General features: G+C 39.7%; 1 pseudogene; it reads right to left on the bottom strand.

Moving 5' to 3' along the window:
* Window positions 1-3,219: 3,219 nt before the first annotated feature.
* On the bottom strand, window positions 3,220-4,025 carry LOC150012557 (large ribosomal subunit protein eL8 pseudogene; annotated as a pseudogene).
* Window positions 4,026-7,629: the final 3,604 nt, after the last annotated feature.

Below are 7,629 nucleotides of genomic sequence, written 5' to 3'. Positions count from 1 at the left end.
AACAGCACAAAGACCAAATATATACTTCTTATTATAAATGACAATACCACAATGAAGGTTCTAGTTTCTCCATAATCTCACAAATCCTTGTTATTGTTTGTCCTTTGTTATTATAGTGTTATCCTGGTGGATATGAATGGGTGTCTCACTGTAGTTTTAACTTGTGTTTTCCAAATTACCAGTAATCTTTTTTTTTTTTAATTATTTTATTTATTTATTTTTAGAGAGAGGGGAAAGGAGGGAGAAACAGAGGGAGAGAAACATCAATGTGTGGTTGCCTCTCATGCGCCCCCAACTGGGGACCTGGCCTGCAACCCAGACATGTGCCCTGACGGGGAATCAAACCAGTGGGCCTTTGGTTCACAGGCCGGTGCTCAATCCACTAAGTCACACCAGGCGGGGCTGAATTACCAGTAATCTTGAGCATGTTGTTTTTAAGATTTTATTTATTTATTTTTAGAGACAGGGGAGTGGAGGGAGAGAGGAGAAGAGAAATATTGATGTGTGAGAGAAACATTGATTGGTTGCCTCTCATATGCCCCCAACTGGGGACCCGGCCCACAACCCAATCATGTGCCCTGAATGGGAATCGAACCAGCAACTTTTCCATTTGCAGGATGACACCCAACCCACTTTGCCACACAAGTCAGAGCTTGAGCATGTTTTCATTTGCTTATTGGCTATTCCTTACTTATTTGGTAACATGTCTACCAATATCTTTTGCTCGTTTAAAAAAAATTATTTTAGAAGTATTGCTTGAGACTTCTGGTCAAAATGGAAGCATAGGTAAACACAGCTCACCTCCTCACACAACCACATCAAAATTACCACTAAACTATAGAACAATCATCACTCAGAACCATCAGAAATCGAATTGAATGGCAGCCTAACAACTATGGAATTAAAGAAACCACATCCATCCAGACTGGTAGGAGGGGTAGAGACACGGAGTCACAGAATTGGCTGGTTCCACATCCAAGTGTGGTAAATAAAAATTTGAGACGGATATCTGGGGAGAAAGGAGTCCCAGCCCCACATCAGGTGCCCCAGCCCTGGGTTCCAGTGCTAGGAACATAAATCCCTATAACTATGGCTGCAGAAACCAGCAGGGATTGGGTTGGTTGAAGAAACTGCTAGAGTCATAAGCAAGTCCTCTTAAAGAACCTGCACATGGACTTACTCATACTCTTTTGCTCTGAGCTCCAGCACTGGGGTAGCAGCTTGAAAGGCACCAGTGGTAAGTGGGGAGGAACTGAAGTGTCTGGCATTAAGGCAAGAGCTGGGGAACAGCTTTCTCCCATACAGAAAGACAGGCAGAGGCCATTCTTCCTTTTCTGAATACTTCCCCCACACAGCAGAGTCAGTAGGCAGGTGCCATATCTTAGACTCCATCAACCTGACTAACACTATTTGCTCTGCCCTGGAGATCCCCTGAGGCTCCATCCTACCCAACTTAAAGGCCCACCCAACCTGTTAACAGTTGCCCTTCCATATGAATGGCTGGTCTTGGCTTATGCTTCACAACTTCCTAAATTTTCTCAACCAACAGCTGGCGTCAGTGAGCCCCCAGCCTTTGTACCCCTTACTAAGTGGCTCCAGGACCATAACTAACAGCAGCCAGCCTAGGTGCACAGCTTGACTTCGCTTTGGAAATTCCAGCCCAGCACAAGTAGCAGCCATCTGCAGACTGCTTTGTAACTCATGCAAGGTGACCCTGGGCAGAACACAGGTGGAGGCTGACCTTAGCCTACACCACCAGGGAAACTCCAGAGCCCGTGCAACCAGTGGACAGCTACAGACCATGTCAGAGCACCACCACCCTGCCCCTGCACAGCTGATCCTCTGCAGAGGTTGGAGGTTGGTGAAGAAAATAAACATACAAATCAAGGAAGCACAGGGAGTCCCAAACAAAATGAATGCAAAGAGGTCCACTCCAAGACACATCATAATTAAAATGCCAAAGTTTAAAGATAAAGAGAGAATCTTAAAAGCAGCAAGAGAAAAGCAGTTAGTTACTTATAGGGGAGTTCTCATAAAGACTGTCAGCTGATTTCCCAAAAGAAACTTTTCAGGCTAGACAGAATTGACAAAGAATGTTCAAAGTCATGAAAAGCAGGGACCTACAGCCAAGATTACTCTACTCAGCAAAGCTATCATTTAGAATCAAAGAGCAGATAAAGAGCTTCCCAGGCAAGAGAAAATAAAGGAGTTCATCACAAAACCATTATTATATGAAATGTTAAAGGGACTTATTTAAGAAAAAGAAGATCAAAACTATGAACAACAAAATGGCAAAAAAAATATCAACAATTGAATCTAAAAAACAAACTAAACAAACAAGAACAGAGACAGAATTACAAATACAGAGAGCATTTTGATGGTTGTCAGATGGGACCAGGGTGTTGGGGAATGAGTGAAGAGGTGAGGGGATTAAGAAGTACAAATAGGTAGTTACAGAATAGTCATGGGGATGTAAAATACAGTGTAGGAAGTGAAGTAGCCAAAGAACTTATATGCATGACCCATGGACATGAACAATGGTGTGGGGACTGCCTGAGGGAGTGGGGAGTGCCAGGTGGAGGGGAGGCAATGTGGACAACTGTAATTGCATAATCAGTAAAATATAACTTAAAAAATAAATTGTCATAACCAATAAAATATAGTTAAAAGAAAATAAATAAATTAAGTAAATTGTGTTTGTTTTGTATTCTTATTGGGTTATTTGTCTTTGACTTTGTAAAAGTTCCTTATATATTCTGGGTAGAAGTCCTCTACCATATATATGACTTATTAATATTTTCTCCCTGTCGTGGCTCCTTTTAGTTTCTTAATGATGTCTTTTGAAGCACAATTTCAATTTCAGTGTAGTTCAGTTATTCAATTTTTAAAAGTTAATTTGTGTGTATGATGTGAGGTAAAACTTTAAATCCACATTCTTATATATGGACATCAAATTGTCTCAGAATCATTTGTTTAAAAGACAATCCTTTCCCCCATTTAATTTCTTCAGCACCTTTCTCTCAAATCAACTGACCATAAATGTATGAATTTATTTTTAGACTCTCAATTATAATCTATTGATCTATATTTCTATCCTAATGCAAAATATCCGGAAAAAAATCTTACTAAAATGTTAATCTTATAACCAAGATGGTAAGTTTTATTTTTATTTTTCAAAGGGAATTTTTATTACTTTTATGTACAGAAAACATTGTACGCTTAGCCCAGTTTGGTGGCCAGTCTTTTAGCTTTGGTCTATTCCAGCCTGGCAACACGAGCCTCCGACTTAGGATGTTGCCTCCCTGGTGGCAGCAGATCTCATCACATCTGTCATTGCAGTTGGTTTAGATAGGTTCCACCAGCTTAGCGAGAGCTCCTTTGTTTTCTAAATTAATCCTGTGTGAAGGCTGCGGTGGTGCAGGTCTTCCTATGGACTAGATGCCCCCGCCCGGCCTTCCTTCCCATTGATAATGGAGTAGGGAACCCCCAACATATTGCACAGAACAGGCAGGAAGATGACCAGCTCAATGGGATCCACAGTGTGTGCAATCACTACCAGCTGGACCCTCTCATTCTCCACAAAGCTGGTTACAGTGCTAACCCCTGCTCAAAGGACAGGTGACCTCTTGGTGGGGACATCCCCTCTGCCAGCACCTTTTTTTCAGCCTGAACCAACATTCTAGGATTCTTTTCTTGCTTTTTCTCTGGTCTGTCCTTGTGAGCTAACTTACACAGCTGAGCAGTTGTTTAGCAGTCCAAGACCTGGGTGAGCTGGTTAATGGAGGGAGGCACTTTCAGACACTTACAGAGAATAGCCCTTTGCTGCTGTAGCTGAATGTAGCGGGACCATTTAACAAAGTGGGTAGGTGAGGTCCTGGTTGAGCTGGATGTCCTGTCCAATGCCAAAATTCTTGGGCCTTTGTTCAAACGTGATTTATCACTTTCTTGGCCTCCTGCTTCTTCCCAACAGCAGGGGCCAGTTCTACCTTCTTCCCCTTAGCCTTTCTTTTCAGCATCCTGGGTGTTGGAAGAGGATGGTAAGTCTTAAAATCAAAAGTCCTTAAATTTTGTTCTTTCTCAATTCTTTTTTTCTTTCCATCAAAGTGAAAGAACATAGAATGCAAAGATTAAGGCAAAAGGTGTTGGAGTCCAGACCTACCTTTCACCAAAGGCAGAGACAAAACATCTTCTCTGTCATCCAAACCACCTGGCACTAGGAACATGTTGAACTATCTTAGTCAATGTATACAAACTACAGAATTGACATTGAAGAGAAGAATACAGGCCATTCCAGAAAACAGTGCTCTAAAAGGGTCCTGAAAATTGGACCCCTACAAATTTATGCTTCTTTTAGTAGATTCTTGATTCCCTAAATATTAGGTAACTTACAAGGATGGAAGTTGGGAGAACCCTGCTCTTCTGCATACTTTCACATCCTAACTGGAACAAAACTAATGCTAGTATCCCCAGGACTTCTGTCTCACTTGCCAAGCATCCAGTAACTAAAGCTCAGATTCTGTTTGGGGGGGGACACTGTAGGAAAGATGGTTCTCAGGAGGAAAGCTGTGCTGAGCACATTCATGTATAAGAGCAGGCAAGAGACTAAAAAAAGATAGTCAAGGCCATAAACTCTCCAGGTGTGGAGGACTCTGCACTACCAATTCGCACTCAAGGAAAGTGAGTATAGTTTATGTCACTCAGGTCTTACCAAGATTTTATTTTCTGGTCCATAATATAATCTATCTTGATATATGTACCATATGTCATTGAAAATATTGGGTATTCTGCTATTTTTGGAGGGATAGTTGTATAAATGTCAGTTAGGTCAAGTTGACTGAGAGTAGTATTCAGGTCTTCTCTAGTCTTACTGATTTTCAGTCTACTTGTTCTTTAATTGTTGAGAGAGAGTATTGAAATCTATGACTATAATTATAGGTTTGTCTGGTTTTAGTTATATTAATTTTTGCTTCATGTTTTCTGAAATTCTAATTTCAAGTGCATGGCTTATTTATGACTGTTATGTCCTTTTAATTAGCTGTCTCTTTCCATTATTAAATACACTTTTTTATTGTTTATTCTCTGATCTGAATTTTTTTTTTTTCTGGTATCAGTATAGACACTCCAGCTGTACTTAGATTTATTTTTATTGAACTTGTATTTTTATATTTACAGTGGTTTTCTCCCAGGCAGTATAAATTGAGTCATGCTTTTTAATCCAATATGACAATCTCTATCTGCTAATGGACGTATTCAGAATATTTGCATTTAATAATCATATTAAACATGTTTAAATCTAGCATCTTGCTATTTGGTTGCTTTGCCATATTTTTCCTTTTTCTGCCTTCCTTTGGGCTGTGTGTTTTTTAGGATTCCATTTAACTTATTTGTTAGTGTGTTAGGTATAAATCTTTAATTTTTATTTTTTTAGAGATTGCTTTAGAGTTTATAGGGTACATTTTTAATTTAACATTCTCTGCCTTCCTGTGATATTATACTACTTTACATATAGTATTAAGAACTTTGCAACATTTCTCTCCTCCTAGATTTCAGGCTATTGTTGTCATACATTTTATTTCTACATATATTGTTATAAACTCTACACTATATTATTATTTTGTTTAATCAGTCACTTATCTTTTAAGGAGATTTAAATTAGTTAATAATCTTATATATTTACCATTTCCAGTTCTCTTCATATCTTTAGGCTTAGTTTAATATTTCTTATAGTGTGGGTCTGTTAGTGCTAAATTTTCTCAGCTTTTGTTGACTTAAAATGATATTATTTGCCTTTTTTGTCTAAAAAATATATTTTACTGATTATAGAATTTTATATTGATAGTGTTTTCTTTCAGTATTTTAAAGATGTTGGTTCACTGGCCTCTCACTTGCAATATGTCCTAGAAACAAAATCTGCTGTCATTCTTACCTTTGTTTCTCTGTATAATAGGTGTCCCCCCCAGCCCCACCTTTGGCTGCATTTTTCTTTCTCTTATTGAGGTCTTTGATGTTCTGATTTTTTAATTTAAAAATATTTTTAAATTACATTCCACATTTAATGTTATTTTGTATCAGTTTCAGTTGTACAGCATAGTGGCTAGCCAATCATATACTTTACAAAGTGTTCCCCATGATAATTTCAGTACCCAATGAGCATTTCTTTAGCTGCTTTTAAGATGTTTCTGTTTGAGGACTTCCGGCCAAGATGGAGGCTTAGACGGACACACTTGTTCTCCCTCTACAACTTAGAAGGAATACAACTACCTCAAAACAAAAGATAACCAGAAATTCCAGAAAATAAAACTATATGGAAGTCCAATGTATGAAGTTATAAACCAGTAGTGCTCATCCAGATGGGTAGGAGGGGTGAGAAACCATGGTCCTGTCTGTGGTAGCAGCGGGCATAGCGGCAGGACTTCGAAAAAAGCCAGGGGAGCAATCCTGGCTGCGGTCAAGCCCCAGCAGCTCGCGATTCCAATGCTAGGAAAGGCACCCCCCCACCATTGCCTCGGATAGTGAGGCCCAGAGGGCAGGGTGACGGATCCCAGTCTCTCAGCAGAGAATAGGTAGGAATCCATCTTGGACCCCCGCGCCCACACAAAGCGCCACAGCACGGCTAAAAATGTTGCGGATCGGTGCCAGTCACCGGGTAGTGACGAGTACACGGGCTCCGCCCCCTATAGCCTGCCCGGGAAGCAAAGCTAAACACAAATCTGTCAGAATGAAGCAGACAACAATCGAAATCCTGGTGACACAGCTCACCAGGCAGCAGATGAGGAACCTGACAGACAAACAAATAAGAAACCTTTCAGAGGCTCAATGCAGAGCTATAGTTATAAGGTGGCTTACAGAAGTAACAAAAGATTTGGAACAAGACAGGGAAGGAATAAAAGCTACTCATACTGAAACGAATGAAAACACATACGAGACAAGTGGTGAGGAAATAAAATCCAGAGATCAAATCAACAAACCAGAACATAGGGAAGGAACAAACAGTCACCCAGTGCAGAAAGAGGAAATAAAAAGTAAGGCAAGTGAGGACAGGCTCAGAAACCTCTGGGGCAGCTATAAGCAAATGAATATTCAAATAATAGGATTGCCAGAGGGTGAAGAACTAGAAATTGAAAAATTATGTGAAAATATAATGAAGCAGAACTTCCCGAACTTGGGGAAGAAAATAGACTTACAGGTCCAGGAAGCACAGAAAATTCCAGAAAAACTGGACCCAGGGAGATTACTCCAAGACACATTATAATCAAATTGTCAAAAATTAAAGATAAAGAGAGAATCTTAAAAGCAGCAACAGAGAAGAAAAGAATCATGCACAAAGGGGTCCCAATTAAGACTATCAGCTGATTTCTCAAGGGAGACCCTGCAGGCAAGAAGGGGCTGACAAGAAATATTCAAAGTTAATGAAAATCAAAAACCTACAGCCATGAATACTCTATCCAGCGAAACTGTCATTCAGAATAGAAGGGCAGGGTAAGTGCTTCCAGGACAAAATAAAACTGAAGGAGTTCATTAGATCTAAACCACTATTATATGAGATGTTAAAGGGACTGGTTTAAAAGAAGGAGGATCAAAACTATGAACATTAAAATGAAAACTGCATCACAAGAACCAACAACAGAA

Source organism: Furipterus horrens, unplaced genomic scaffold (assembly GCF_987537825.1).
Source record: "Furipterus horrens unplaced genomic scaffold, mFurHor1.1.pri manual_scaffold_4, whole genome shotgun sequence".
In the NCBI taxonomy this organism is placed as follows: domain Eukaryota; kingdom Metazoa; phylum Chordata; class Mammalia; order Chiroptera; family Furipteridae; genus Furipterus; species Furipterus horrens.
This window is presented reverse-complemented; position numbering and strand designations above follow the sequence as displayed.